The sequence below is a fragment of the Tinamus guttatus genome, unplaced genomic scaffold, assembly GCF_059628265.1.
Source record: "Tinamus guttatus ecotype Peru unplaced genomic scaffold, ASM5962826v1 Tinamus_guttatus_pri_ptg000242l, whole genome shotgun sequence".
Taxonomy (NCBI): Eukaryota; Metazoa; Chordata; class Aves; order Tinamiformes; family Tinamidae; genus Tinamus; species Tinamus guttatus.
Genome location: NW_028288776.1, coordinates 2066641 through 2082718, shown reverse-complemented (window position 1 = coordinate 2082718; position 16078 = coordinate 2066641).

Genomic DNA, 16078 nt, shown 5'->3' with positions numbered 1-16078 from the left:
ATACATATTGGGAAATTGTCTGTGCACAAGCTTTGGAGGAGGATACAAACCCATTCCCAACTGCATTCGGTCAGGGAAGCGGGAGAGGAGCGCCCTGCGGCTGAGGAGCCACCGGGCTCCTGAGCGGGAGGTGCTGGGGGCCACCCCGGCCCAGCGGCTGCGGCCACGGCCTGTTGGCCCCAGCATGTTTCTGCTCCAAAGCAGCGCAGGAGAAAGGCATGAAGCCCAAACTGTGGGTACCTTGGTGGGGGTGCACTTACTGGGTATGACCTATGCCTCTATCCCAACTATGGTGACTCAAAATTGTACTTTCGCATTCTTGCAGGCACTCGGGGCCTTCACTCCCTGCTCTGACTTGGAGGTTGGGAACAGTATATAAAGGTAGGTTTGTAACTCCATGTTTGGTAACTGTGATCCTAATCTGCAAGTTCATAGTCAAAGAAAAATATTGTATTAGAGTGATATATATTTTTGTCTCACGGTCAGATGGGCTGCCCAGAGGGGCTGTGGATCTCCTTTGGGGACATTTGGAAATTAGCTGAGCACCCTGCACTGCCCCCCCTTGAGTCAGGTGACAGATGATGACCTCCAGCGTCCAGCCTGAGCTGCTCTTTAAACCTTTCCTCACTCCGGAGCTCCTGTCCCCGCTGGGACACAGATATAAGGAATGAACTCCAATTTAATGCACAATGGCAGTGATTTCTGTGGTAAAATCCTGCGGAGACACCCCAGCCCAACTGCACCGACCTTGCTGAGATGCTATCAGGTGGTCGGCTGCACCACCAGCAAATGTGTGTCCAAAGGAAAGGCGAACAGGTGAAATCCCAAGAAGAATCTGCCCTGTTAAAAAGCACTGGAAAGATGCAAAATAACTATTGGTGAGTTCTGTAATTTCAAAAGAAAAAAAAAAAACACTAACACAACCATTTAAAACTGAGCAAACAGAACAACTCTAAACCTACCTTGACTGTGATGTTCACATGTGCAGAATTCCAGCATATTGTTATGGTAAATCAGATTCCTTTTTGCCTACCTGTGCATTGGATTATCTTAACTATTTTTCTAAAAACCTTTTTTTTATTATTGTATTTAAAGAGACTCTTTTTAGCTTTCAGTCAATTTCTCTTTTTTTTTTCTCTTGTTATTTTTTTAGCAATTAAAACAATATTATTAGGAAATACTAGCCAAAGTAAGGACTATTTATCTTCAGTCTGCAGTGCTGTATCCTCACTATTCTCCCATGAAAATTATCTATGGACCTGACAGAAAATTCAAAATCATTTTCGTTTCCATGCTGCTTCACACAGTATTTTATTCATTCATTTATTCATGTTCAGTAGGTTTTTAAATGTTAGTTTAAGCATTTAGATTACTCCTCTATGCAATAGGCACACAGGAAATAGCTCAGTGAAAAGCTGCCAATATTTGAGTCTATAAACACAGTTTGATCTGTATCTTAAAAAATTGTTTCCATTCCAAACTGTGGTTACAAAGCACTTTTTCTTGTTGGAAGCTAGATTTTTTTTTTTTTCATCCCTATGCATCCTGTATTTGTCCAACAGAATTGGCACTGATCGTGTGCATATAAAACAACCTAGCATATAAAATAACACTAAGGATCTGGCTGGAACTAACCTGAGCCAGTGGAGTAAGAGTCAAACCTGCACTTTGGTTTTCCACTCGCTCCATGTTGTTCAGGTGTCACGAACGACCCAGTACAGGACGTGATGCATTTTACTGGGCCTGCTACAAAAAGCAAAAGCTACTGCACTAGAGTGGGAACAGAGCTTTGCATCAGCCTGAAGAGACTTAGTAGGAGACTGAAAATATTTAGGACAGGTCAAGCACAGTATGACTTTAAACCAATAAAGCAGTAGTTTTTCTGCAGGTACAGAAAGGAATGTTTTAATCTGTCTTTTCATTAAAAAGGTAAAGAGTGAGATTTTGCTAACTTCTTACTCAACCTTTTCTTAGCTGATGAATTCTCCAAATACAATATGAGAATTGTAAATGCTGCCACAAGCAAGAAAAGTCAAATCTAAGTTAAAAAAGAAAAAAAGAAAAAAAAAAAACGTAAAAAAAAGCCTTGGTGAGGGTATTTCTGGCAAAGAACCTGTTACATGGGTAGCAATGTTTTGGCAATGATACACCTGAACAATGAAGTTACCCTTATAAAAGCCTGACAAATTACCTTTTACAACCTTGCTGACAGTTCCAGAGATGAGGTCTGCCCCAGCAAATACGTTCAAGATGGACTTTCTTAAAGTGCAGGCATTCATTCCTGTTCATATTCACTGTTTTTGAAGTGCTCTCTTATCCTTATAGTATATAAAGCCTTATAATACACATCTGAAATTAAAAGTAAGGATCAAATTAGGACATAAATATGCAAACATATAATTACTTCAATGAGATTTGTTCATGCTAGTAAAACTAAAAGCATCTGGAAATGCCTTCTTTCATCAGGGCCTAACAAATTGTTATCTTTATTCTCTCAAGTTTTGTCACAGGCAGAAGGCTAAAGTGGGAACTATGTGATTAAAGTGGAGCTGATGACAGCTGGGAGCTGGAAGCATTCAAATGACCCAATAAAATTCATGAGCACATTTTCTTTTGAAAGTATCTGCCTTCCTGTCATCAAAACACACAGAAATTAGAGCCCATGAAATTCTACCAGACATCGCAGAGCTAAGAGCCTTCAGCTTTATCTCCAGCCTGCCAAAAACTGGTCGTGTTCAGAGGCAGACCTCCCTGCACTCATCCACAGCCTTGTTACCTGACCCTTACTTTCAGTTGACCAGGAGGGGCACCCAAGAGGCTCAGACAGTCCAAAATACAGCTATTTTCTTCTGGTATTTCTGGCTAGGGTGATGAGGAGGAAGTATAATTCTGTTTGCTGCCTGTTGTCCTGCCTGTTGCAGCCATTACTCAGTTTCTGCTGATATACAGCTATTAATCCACATTAGATTAAATGTCACATTTGCGAATCTCACCCCTCTTAAAGAGTTGGATGGGTGAAGTTTGAGCTGGGCCCTGTAGCACTGTGTCTGCAGTTAATTTTGTACAGGATCGCAGTGCCCATGTGCACTCAGACTCGTGTGCTGCCTCTTTGCATGTGTGCGTATGGCTGTTTCAGGACCGTGATCGTGCACATTGCAAAGCCAAAAAGGAAAACAAAACACCAGAGAAACCCAGCATACTACCTCAGGCTGCCGAGATACCTACGAAACGTGAATGTGTTTTTCTATATTTGAAATACTTCTTTCTCCATTGTGTGTTCATCAAAAGGAGCAAGCAGAGATGATATGAAGAAACTATTAAAAATGAAGTCTGTACAAGCATTAGCATGCTCATACTTAGCTTGTTTGCAGGATTTGAACAAGGTTGCTTCAGTACAGTGACTGAGAACTAGAAAAGCATTCTTGTACAGCTGTGTAGGTGAACCTCGCAGACATTTTTTGCACCTCCCGAAGTGCATCTATCATATGGAAAAAGAAAAAAAAATGCATTTTACAAAAAAAAAATCCTGTTTAGACCAGCAACTACAGAGCGCATGTTTTGACCTGATGGGCTTTTTTGCATCGTAAAGTCAGCAACCAGCCAGAGAGAAGTGTAGAGCTTGATCCTACTGACTCAGAAAGGGAAATTCCCTCATGTGCAAACTTGCCAAGGCTGCTGCTTACTCTCTGCTGACAGCTTGCTCCCAGACTCACATTCCTGGATAACAAGGAGTGACAGAAAGTGCTGCAGCTGATGGAAAGGTAGCACAGACAAGCTTCCTTCAACTGAGAACTTCCATTAGAGTGTTCGGTCACCCTGGAAAACACAGCAGCATCTGAAAAATGGAGGTGAAAAACATAGCAACAGGCTCATTTGGGCTTCCTTAACTACATATCTTGTTTGCTCTTACTTAGGCCAAGCTAGTTTTCAATATCTCAAGTTATACTGTCCTGCTATTACTTCAACTGTTTAACCGGTCATACCGTTTGGGAGTATTTCTAAGAGTACAACCTAGTCGGCAGTCCCGTCTCTTCTGTACAGTCATGCCTTGTGAGATGTATTGGGATAAAACCCTCCAAGTGCCCAGTGCCTGCTCAGTCGTCACGCTTGTAAGAACCTCTCCCTCCCTTCTCGGTGCTGGTGCTGGTTACTGTTAGACTCGAGTTCTGCTTCACTTTGAGTGACATTTGCCTGCCCCAAGGTGCACTGCAAGGCCCAGGGCAGGGCATCAGTTCAAGGTCACCCCTTCCCTGAGTCACAAGCTGGAGCCTCCAGCCCCTGCAGACATCAATGCTGAAGTTTGCCCAGTTTCAGCCACGTGCTCGACTTCTTCACTGTCACTGTTAAAAAAGCCCACACGTTCCCAGCATGGAAGTGCTGACAGCTGCCCAAATCCCCCTGCTCTCAAGGGGCAGGAATCCGGCAGCTCTACACATATCTTAAATACCACCACATCTTTGTTGACATGAAGTATGTGTTACTGCATAAAACCTACATCAAGCTCAGATAGGTTGAAGAGCAGGACTGAAAAAGAACACAACTTTTTTTTGCTCAATAACAACAACAAAGGAAAAAACTTGATGCCAATGGAGTTTGCTCTTAATATTGAGGAGACGACAGTATGCAGTAATTGTATTGAGTAATGTAACCAACAGAGTATACCTTATACACTAAGGATTAACAATGAGCAAGTCAGCCATGAAGTCCGGGCTAACTCACAAATCCAGGTCACGCGTCTGCAGGCGCTGCCCAGGCGCAGTCAAAAAGCAGCGGCCGCTGGCAGGGCTGGGGGGACATCTGGGAGCCAGCGGCAGCGGTGGGAGCCCCGGCTATGGGACAAGCGCAGAGCCAGACGCACATCTTCTGCAATTCACTGAAGTCACAAATACTGTGGTAGTTTTAAAGACAAAACTGCACACACTGTGTAGTCCTGTATAGTTTGTATCGTACAGTGTAGCTATAAAACCTGCTGTGTAGGTTTCAGTGCTGCTGCTGAGGCAAGAGCGCGGCCCGACGTGTCCCAAGCCCCACGCGCAGCCGCAGGGAAGGTGACAGGAGACGCTGGCTCAGTCACCGACTGTCCTGCACGGCTTCCTCTGGGGGTCTAGCAGTATTACACGGGTGATAAAACGGATATTTAAACAAGTATTAGTTAATCTTTCAGATAATTAAAAGCAGTTTTCTTTCCACTTCCAAATAATTTCAGGGGTGGAGGGGAAAGTCCACGTATCTCAGCGAAATGCAAGTTCTGAGCTAAGGCTGCTAGGCCTTCTGTGCTTTCTCGAGTGGCTCCTCACAGTAAGGGTACTCTTCAGACGAGATCCTACTGAGATGTGTGAGCTATTGAAAATATTCAAAATATTTACATTCTTTAGGGGATGCAAGCACTACTTTATCCTAATCTCTTCCCTAATTACTTGAGTTTCCAGCCATGCCACAGCATAAACTGTGAAACACCCGTAACAAAGACTCCCAGCTCTTTAAAACAGCCCATTTCAGAGGGATATCTCAGTGGTTGGCACTCTGAAGCACCACGAGTATTTACCAGATTATATCCATATTTCAAATTAGATTATTCCTTGTTTAATTTCCCCTCCCCGCAAAAACTCCTTATTGATAAAATATGTTTCCTAAATGCCATATTCTTCTCCATAATGAAAAAGAATGAGTGGTATGTAAAAAAAAATCCAAGTATTTTAAATTAAACGTTTTTTTCTTTTTACAATTATCACCAAGATGTAAAATAATGTATTTTTGGATCTATTTTTGAATGCGTTTAACTTTATGCATTTCCAAATATAGGTTTCATGCTCTGAAACACCATGTGCAAGGTCATTTTCAGTGTTCTCCCAGTTTTCTCTGGCAGTTTCTCCTGTTGTTTATATAGACGTGAAACATAGCTAAACAGGATATACTAAGTGTAAAAACAGAACTGGCATGGAATAAACAAGGGCAGAGAAAAGGATGAAGCTAAAATTACTCTCAGTTGCTTTTGGAAACTGTGTTTCCAAGATGACAGAAAACCTGTTATTGTAAGGCTTCTCCTTCATCCTGAGCAGTTTTCAGGATTTTGATCTTTTAGTTCTGAAGAACTAAAATTACCTTCTCCTTCTCAAAATAAAAATCAGCCAACCAAATGCTTCTAGCTTTCTGAACAACAATAAAGAAAAATATCAATTCTGATAAAACTGCCAATTTTAGCATCCCTTTGGAGCAGACATCTCCAAATAGCCCATTCCAGTTAATGCATAATTATTTTTTTGGGTGTCATGGGCTGAATTATGTGACAAGACCCCATTACAACTTCCTAAAGCACTTGTTGTGCACTTATGTGACAGCGAGCACCCTGTCTGGACAACTGTTAGCAAGTCAAAGCGTGCAGGCTCCTGGAAAGGAAGTCTTGGACAGACGCACGGACACTCACACACAGACCCAGGCAGCAGGAACCCACTCGACCCGCTCTGCAGTTTGCATTCCGACTACCTAAGACAGGTAATTAAAAAGGGCCCTTAGTGGAGACTCTGCTCACCTATCATCAGTAAAAGGTTTAAAATGATGCAAATCACTAAAATATCAAAATAGCTTACCTGATCTTGAAGCACATGGAGTATTTTGTTCTGTGCATCAAACCAGCAGTCTGCAAGAAAGCACCTGAGTGTTGCATGAGTTAGTGTGCAGATGCCGAGGGGAAGAGGAGAGCTGTTTCCTTTCTTTTTCAATTACTAATATTTAAAAACACAAGTCTCGCTTAATGCATGTATTTCTTCAGATTTTTATAAGTGTTCCCTGTTTAGAATTTAGGGGGAAAATATTAAGTAAATACCAAAGAATCCCTCTTAGATTGCTCTATAAAACAATCCATAAAAATTGTTAATTCACTTAAGTAATGTTATCAATGTGATAAAGCTGTTTTATAAACTACATTATCAAGTCTGAGAACTTTAACATCCAGAGATCATTAGCACCTCAAGATTCAAAGTCCTGTTCTACACTGCACCTTTTTGTTCTTTAGTCACCCAAACTGTAACATTTTTCCTTTCCCAGTCCTGCCTTTCCTCCTACCACCCTCCTGTCCTCATAGAAAACACTCAAAATCTAACTCAGAATCATCTCCTCCCACTGCCTTCTTCTGAACACCCTAACAAATGAGTTGAGGCTCTAAAACAACATCCTCTCCTCTCTAACCAGCTAACAAGCTTAACGAAGACCCTTGGGTATCTGCCTGCTTTACCTAAACAACAGCAGAATTTCCCCTTTACCCTTAGTTTTATCTCTTTTCTCCCTCTCTACTTCGTTATCCACAAACATCTATTTTTCAGGCCTCAGACAGGTTTCTTCAGGTGCCTGGAGTTTTGCTACTGTGCTGTAGCAAAACCGTCACTCGCTGTTTGCTGTATTGCAAATACACTGTATTTCTCACTATATTGCTCACTAGGCTGCTTTTAGGCAGTTTTCCCCTAGTGTTGCACATGGTTTGCCAACCTCCACATGAGGGTACTCAGTGCTGCTGTGCAGCACAGCTAAAACACAAGCTTTTAGGGATCTTAGCCCTGAGGGCTTGCACCTGCTGAATTGCTGACATTAAAAATACACGCAAGAGCAGCAGCATGCATTTCAAGAGTCCTTGATGGATGCAAAAGAATCTTTTTTTTTTTCTCCCTCTCACATTAATAAGGCAACAGATGGGTGAACCTGAAAACAGTTTTCAGATAATTCCACTGTTACTTTAACTGCATCTTCCCTCTGGATTAAAGACTTGCCTTTTAGCAGTCTCTGAATGGGGATGAGTTTACAAGAACAGATCGTTATTTCGATCGAAGCCCGTGTCTCCAGAATTCCATCTGCACAAACCCGCAGCGTGTGCAGTTCCACTGACTGCCACCCTCCACACTGCACCCCGAGGAAAACACTGGTCTCTGGCTCGCAAAAGCCCCTGGTCTCCTATTGCTCTGCTGGACCCATTTCAGAAGGACAGCAGCAGTATTAGGGGTGGAACTAAGGCAAGACTGCTTGTGAGGTGACACTTCCTTTCCTGCCAAAGGGCTTAAGCCTCATCACTTCCATCGCTCCAAACCACAACTGCCCTTACCTTAAAGATAAGCACAGATGGAAGAAGAACCCGTTGTTTCCAGACAGGATCCCTCACAGGGCTCACTGACTGCCAGCCTGCACCGTTACGAATCCCTCATGCTGGAGTCATTACAGTACTACAGGCAGGAGAGCCAGTATCAACCTAAACGTCTATTTGATGTGAACCAGCAAAAGGAGCAAGGATCCTGCTTATTTAAACTTTGTGTCCTGCAGGAAAACAGAATGCAGCCCCTGAGGAGCCGGGGGCTGATGCTCAGTCACTCTCTGACCATCTCTGCTCTCAGGCCACGCGCGAGGCAGCGGCTCTCCCTGCTCTGCGCTCCGGGCTGCTCCCTGCCAAACTGCGGATCATTCCCAGTGCCAAGCCCTGCCCGTGGTGAGCGTGCAATATTTAGGAAGCCCGTCAGGAAACGTAAGTATCAAATAAAAGGTGAAGGATGTATTTATATCTGTTCCACCCCACTTCAAAGCAGGCACCACTGAGTCACTTTCCAATTTAAAGCACACTGAACGTGGCTTCCATATTTCTGTTTGAAAAAGACTTCCACCTCCTCTGCTTGGGAATAGGGAACACAAGGAGGGAAGCAGCAAAGCCTCTGAGCTCAGGCAGCCCCATCCTATAAACGCAGCCGTGACACCCAAATCTGCATCGCAGGCAGGACACGGGCACTGGCCACGCTGGCCTGCACTCCCCTGGCAGCTGCACATGCAAAACAGGTATTTTTGAAATACACTCACAAATGTTATCTGAAGAAGAATTTTTCTTTGCCTGTCAGCAAAGAGCAGCTGGCTATGATCAATCTGTCTCTCTCTCTCTCTCCACCATGCCCCAAACAGTGAACAAGCCCTCAGGCAGAAATTCATCTTTTCTGACAAACACATTGCAAGAACAACAGAAAAAAAGAATTGCGAACTTGCTAAAATTAGAAGAAATGCATAAGAAGAAAGCCCAGAGAGACTAAAAGGAGACATTCTCTCTAGAAGTAAAACACAAGCCATTTCCATTATTCCCTTGTTAGATGAACAGAAAAGCTTCAGCCCCATAAGGAATCGGATGCTCAGAGCTATGGCCATGGCACAGTAAAGATGTGAACTTGGCTTCCTACACAATAGACTTTAATGGCCTTAATGGGATTCCTAGAAAGCCAAGATTCAAACATGAGATTCACATATCAATTTTTGCAGGAATGAGAGATGCACCTGTAAAGTGGAAGTGTTACCAGTCTGGGCACAAAGAATAAGCAATGATAAGTGCTCAAAATTAGCCTAGCTCTCATTCTCCACCATCCCCTGTACTTAATATAAGAACCAGTGAATCAATGAATAGGAAAAAAAAACAATCTTCTGCAGTACGGAAGAAGAGCTGCCGTCGGGAGGCAATCCTGCTCCCACGCTCACGCGGCTGCGCTTCCCCAGGGAGGGAAGGTGCATCCCGGAGCCGCTGCTCGCGCGCCGCGTGGCACCACCCGGGAGTTCTGTTTGGAAGAGGAAGGTGCTTTTGAAGAGACTCTCCCAGGCATCCCCATAGACTCTGTTGGTTTTCAGAGTGCTCCCACTGGATTCCTTTGGGACGAAAGTAGAAAGAGAAGATGCACCCCAGGAGGGTGCTCAATGCACTTCAGCTGCTGCTGGGTGTTGAGTGTATGGGATCAAAGAGAAACTCAAATAAAATCCTCCAAACACATCCATTGTGGATGTGGGGTCCACTGCCCTGACTATTTTGCTTTACAGACACCCTCCTATTGCGCCAAGTGACTAATGCAAATGGAGCTGCAGACTATGGAGTGCCTGGCAGCATGATACCAGAGATGGAATTGAAGCAGTTCAGTCACACATAGCTTCTCAACAACCATGTAGTATTGACAAAGAGTCCTTTAACCTGCTTATTCTGCAATAAAAACAGAAGTTACCTATTTAACAAAGCCATTTATAAATACCATATACAGTATAATCCAGGAAATAATAGCTCAGAAAAAAAAACAGTTTTTCAAGATGTAAATGATATTCTAAAATGCATTAGCAAGTACCAGAAGAACCAGTTTCCCAACAACATTTACTTCTAGTTCTTAGAATTCAAATATTTATGCACGCCCTAGGACATAAACACAGCACTGATGGCAAATCCTATAAAATTTCCTGCGAATGGATGTCAACTGCTATAGATTCTCATCTTAAATGTGGTTAGAATTGATAGAACTTCTGCAGAATGAGAAATAAAAGTAGAAAACAAGATCTTCAAAAGATTCTGAAAGCCAAAATGATGTTCCATTTAAGCACTGAGGTTTCAGCATTTCTTGGAAACTGGCAGTCAGGATGGTGCATTGGCACCCTCTGGATGGCCAGTGACCTCTGCAAGGCCCCATTCCAGCCTTATTTTGGTAAGCTTCTGTGAAAGTAAAGAATGGATTTATAAAAATTGACATAAAACTTAAGCCTAAGACTCGCGGTTACAAATACAGCTATTTTTTTCCTTAATAAAGTGATAAGCTCACGATTCTGCAAGAAATTAGATTAACTGAGCTTTTCAAGGCAAATTTCTATGCATTTTCTTATTTTGCAGAAATCAGCTTTTAAAATGTGGTGTTCTTACATTTAATCTAACCATTACTGTTTCAATTATTGGATAATAAAATCCTGCTCCTTGGGCTACTCCTCCAAGTTAGAAACTTTGAAACTCAATAAGTAGTTTTTCCCAAATAAAAGTTTTGTCCAATTTTTAACCCTTTGTTACTCTGATGGTGCTTTTTGCAGACAAAAAATGTGCTTGCCAAAACTTTTTCATTGCGATTCGTCAATGTAAGCATTATTTTTGAAAAAAGAGATTGTGGTAACTCTCAGTAGACATCATAAATTTGAAATGTAAAAAGCAAAAGCATCTTGAGAAGTCTTTGTAGTACGAAGAAAATTTATAGTGGGACATCAGGAAAGGAAGCAAACTAGATGTGTGTTTTCAAGAGACATTTTGGAGAAGTGCCAGCCGGAATGGGAGGAAACGGACCGAGCGGCCGGACGCGGCGCTGCGAGTTGAGCGACGCCAGCCCGGAGCCGGCAGCCGCTACCAGGGGCACCCTCTGCCGGAGGGTCACAGCAGCAACGTTCACAAATGTGGAACTCCAGAGCCGGATTCCGGCAGGAACACTCGCTTCATCTGGCTGGTGTCTGCTGGGGAGAAATTCCCAAGAAATTCCAAAGCCAGGGAAATTTGGGATCCCTGCAGGAGGTGAGGGCGCGCGTGGCTGCTCTCTGCTGCTGCCTCTGGACCATTGAAGAAGCCCTGAATTTAGATATGTACAATCTGTATCAGTTAAGTTTCCCTATTTCATCATCCTCAGAATAATTTAATAACATGAGTTCCACTTTTTTTCATATTATCAACTTGAAGACACACTCTGTGTGTCTCTTACATTATGCTTTTGCAGGAAAATAATTTAATCTATTCATGTTATAATAAATAATTCTACTGCATGTAAGTCTATGTATAAGTCATATAAGTCTATGTGTTGCAAAAAGATACCTTGAAAAACTTAGGTTCGTAAGAGGAAAGCCCTACTTCATTACCATGTGAAAGACCACAGAGATATGACTTACTTGCAGCTGTCACCGAGAAACAGCTTATTTGCAGTTATCCAAGGGAATGCATAAAGTTTCCTGGGAGAATAAGTCACAAGTTGCTAGCAGTAAGCAAAACTTTGCATAAAAATTAGTCTTCCTAATAATCTATTAGAACAGGATGTTTTTAAACAAGCCAACGCCACCACCAAACTTACAAACTACATGCAATATTAAAACTCTTTGGAACATCTCAGAATATATAAAGCTTTTAATCTCACAAATTAAACTTTTGTTAAAACTACAGAAGTGATTTCTATATTTCCCTTAGACTTATTTCACTACGACACAGTGATATTTTTCTAGAATAGAAGCTTAACAGAGAAAAATATTTTTCACGAGAAAACTTTATCTAAGTCTTTATTAAATAGCAGTGCTCCTTCCCACAAAAGGAGTGAAGTTAGTCCTTCACATCATGTAATCTGATTTCACAAGGCATCTCTTGACCAAAATGCATCAAAGAAGCTACTAGTTTAGCAGCACTGGGACATTTTCTGCTTCCCATTGGATTGATTGCTCAGTAACTTTTGCTAGGAGCCTGCTGGTGTGTTTTTTTGGTTGTGTTTTTTGCTCTGTTTTGAGTACGTTGATTTTCTTACGAGAAGTCCTGTGCTGGTTCTGACTCCCCGTTACGCTATCTGGAGCTAGGCCTGTATCACCCTCCACTTGTGCCCACATGAATCCATCTACGATAAGAAGCAGAGAGCTGAAGTTAAGCAAAGGAGGTGGGAAGCTCCAGAGAGCAGGTTCACCCCGGCGGCGGCAGCAGCACGGCGCGGCTGCCCGGCGGCTCCGAGCCGCGGGACACACGGAGCCCGTCTCGGGGCTGCCCACACGAGGGCACGCTGCCGGCGCGGAGCGCCATGACATGACCTGACAAAGTCTAGGAATGCTCATCTCCATTCACCGAGTTCATTGCATTCCTCAGCCAATCCAGCTCCACATGTCCTGGATTGCCCTCCAAATTCCTGTTTTTTTTCAGAAGGAACCTTAAGAAAGTAGTTCAAAGGAACCAGAAGGATAAAACCAGCCAAACCTCTCTGGTGCTGCTCTGCCTTTGAACTCCAATCAGTCTGTCCACATTTCTGTCAATAACAAACTCTGCACACCCCTATGCATACAAGATTACTCCTATTTGTAATAGCTCAGAGCCTCCAAAAGTGAAGGACTGGCTTCCTGGAACTTCTGTTCCTCAGTTATTCCCATTGCCTTTTTGTTCCTAGACATATGACTTCAAAGCTTTTGTAAAGGAGCCTAGTGCTACCAAAAAAAAAGCCTCAGGAACACAGTCATTCACTGAGACTCCTCTGACTCTTCTGTGTCACTCTAAGTCCTCTTTGCAAGGAAGACACAGTACTTCTTTCAGCATTTTTTCTGGATTTTGCCAACCTTGCACTCTGCAGAGGTTTCAGCCTTGAAATTCTGACAAACTGCCAAAACTAGCAGCTAAGCTCTACCTCTTCTTGCATCATCTTTAAACTTTCCCTTAGCCAATGCAGCTAAAAACCTCTGATGACAAAGGACCATCACAATCTTTAATACAGTATCTGCATTTGCTAAGGGGGTTTCCAAGCACGTCTCATTCTCCTCTTGTACCTGCAACTTCCATCCTCTTGCGAGCTATAAAGAGGAGAGACAGACAGCTCTCCCTGACCATGCTTGGACGGGCATTTCCAGCTGCTGCTGGAGCAAGGAGCCTCTCAAGGAGCTCACCCACGTGAGGCATGCGGTATTACCAGCCTTGCATCCAGGCCTGTGTGGCTCTAAGAAACCCTGGTGCTGTTATTTTTCCAGCATTTGGAAAGCTACCCTTCACAACTGTTCAGTCTAGAGAGTTATTGTAGAAATGCTTGTGTATTTGCTCTCAAAATGCAAATGTTGCACATCTTTAGTCACTGCCAAGAATCCCTTTCCAGCAGTACAGTAATTTATCTTTGAAGAACTCATACTTTGCTGCAGTCAGCTAGCACCCTTTTAAGACAGTCCTAAATTGCTCTTGCATCAGACTTACACAGGGATCAAAAGCACAAACAGCTGTGCCCAATATTCAAAGGGTTTTGGAAAAATCAGCAAGCTCAGACAGAAACAGTCACAAGAGCCTTTCAATCATCATCATCAAAAAAAAAAATCCCCAATTGTATCCTGCTGGTGACTGAAAGCATTACCTCTTTCCATCCAAATTCTGACATCATTTTGCAGTGTTAGCAAACTAGCAAATGAGCTTTCTGTCATCAGAGAAAGCGAGGAGTCAGCCAGCTCCCAACAGCTTCTATTTCTCTCTGTCGATAAAAATTCCTCCTCCTCCACTGATTACAGGTTCCGGATAAATTACTCTTTGTGGAACATGTTGCGTTTCCCTGGATTCAGTTTCAGACTGGCAGCCTTAAGCTTATCACAGACCATTTGTAAATGAATCAGTTCTCCAGTGCACGAGGCTACTGCGAGGGAGCAGCGAACCGAGGGCCACGGCGCAACCACCCCTCCGTCTGCATCTCTCACACGAGGCACTGCCGGCCACGAAAGCCACTATCCTGAACAGATGCACTTTTATTCTGATGAGATTTTTCCTCCACACCATCCTGCCTTTATTGGAGATCTCCTTTATGTAGCTGCTATTATATCAGGATCTGGAGGCAGCACAATGTGTTTGCTGCAGCACACTGCCTCCCAGACACTGTTTTCCTACTCTAGACAAATTGTTTCAGACAATTTTCTCAAATCTAACTCGTAGGTCATTTTTCCTGCTGTTTTTCTGTTACACATCATGAACATCATCATGTCTGATTCATCATAAAAACACTGCAATGTTCTTATTTTTAAAAAAAGTCAATTTTTAAAGCAAATTTTCTCCTTCTGTGAATGGGAAACTCTGAGTCACTATTTATAATTTAACCTGTTGCCAACTTATCTTAGAAGCTTTTTGTTATATCTGAATAAGACCTGAGCGATTCCCTTCAGCAGACTTCCCTTCCCAGCAGGCTGCACCAGGACAGTGCAGGGCCAAGACGTGCCAGGACATCTCAGATGAGCAGGCCCAGTGCAATTCTAGCAGCTACGCAGGAAAAGGGCTTAAGAGAGTGTCTCTGCTCCAGCCCCACGGATTTTGCCTCCAAAGGCCTTTCATTCTTGTCTTAGATAATTTCCCTTTGAGACCTTACCACTTACCCACTAGTGGCAGCTGCTTGCAGTAAAAGTCACTGATGGCACAAGCAAAATGTTTTTTTTTCAGCAACCTCATTTACTTACAAGAAAATGCAGGTGCTGCCTGAAACATTTTGCTTTCTCTCAGGGCCACACCACTGGCCTCTCTCTCATCACCATCATCTCCTATCCACTGAAACATCTCTGTCAGACAAAACCATCCAGCAACAAAAAGCATGCATCAAAGTAACTCAGCTTCACACAGGCTTTTACAAAACCTGCACTTGCTTCACATGCCTTTTTTTTTTAAAAAAAAACACAACTGATTTCACCATTTACCCTGAACAAGGGAGCTACCACAGCCACTGCTTACAACGTAGCCTTCCTCAACCTGTAGATAATACAATTAGCCATTCTTCTCTCAGATGAGAGACACTGCTTTTCTCCTTGGAAACTGAGTATCAGCTGGTGTTAACTTCCAGATGACGGGACACCACATGCATCATTTTATGTGACAACAGAGGAGTTGCTAGCACAGGACCTTCAGCTGTGAAGCCCTCCACGCAGCCCTTCTGGAGCTGCAGGCAGGCCCACCGCAGGCTGCACTACCCCCAGCACAGCGCCCAGGGGCAGGAGATATTTGCTCTGGCAACCCAGCCAGACAGAAGCAGGGGCATTTACAGCCTCTCAGGTGAACAAAGGCAGCCCTCCCCAGCTCTGAACCTGCACCCTGGCTTTCCACCTGGGAAAACCTCTGCTTCAGCAGCACAGCAGTATGACCGCTCTGAAGAGCTCCTGATTCCACCTGGCAATGAGCAGGATCATTATTAAGGGAGTGGGGGGTTTCCCCCTGCAACCTAGAGGGCAGCTCATTCTGCTCCTGGCATCACCCTCAAGGAGCATTTCAAGACAGTGAACACGGACCTGGCACCAACCTCATCAGCTTTGCCGAGGACACTTCCCTCCTCTCTCTTGGGGCTTGCTGTGGTAACGCTGTTGGACATTTGGGTTGGTGCTAGAGCACAGACCCCGTGCACGGGGCACCCTCAGCACCCTGTGCACAGCCACCCGTGCCCAGGCGCTTCCCAGACAGGGAGAACAGCAGAGCGGGGATCAGCCCCGGCCGCGGGGTCCCGTCCCATCCGCAGGGACGCAGCCACGCGCGGCTGTCGGGGCCGCGCCAAGGGAACAAGGCGCTACCAGCCGGCCAGGCCCGAGCTGCAGGCTGCCACGCTGC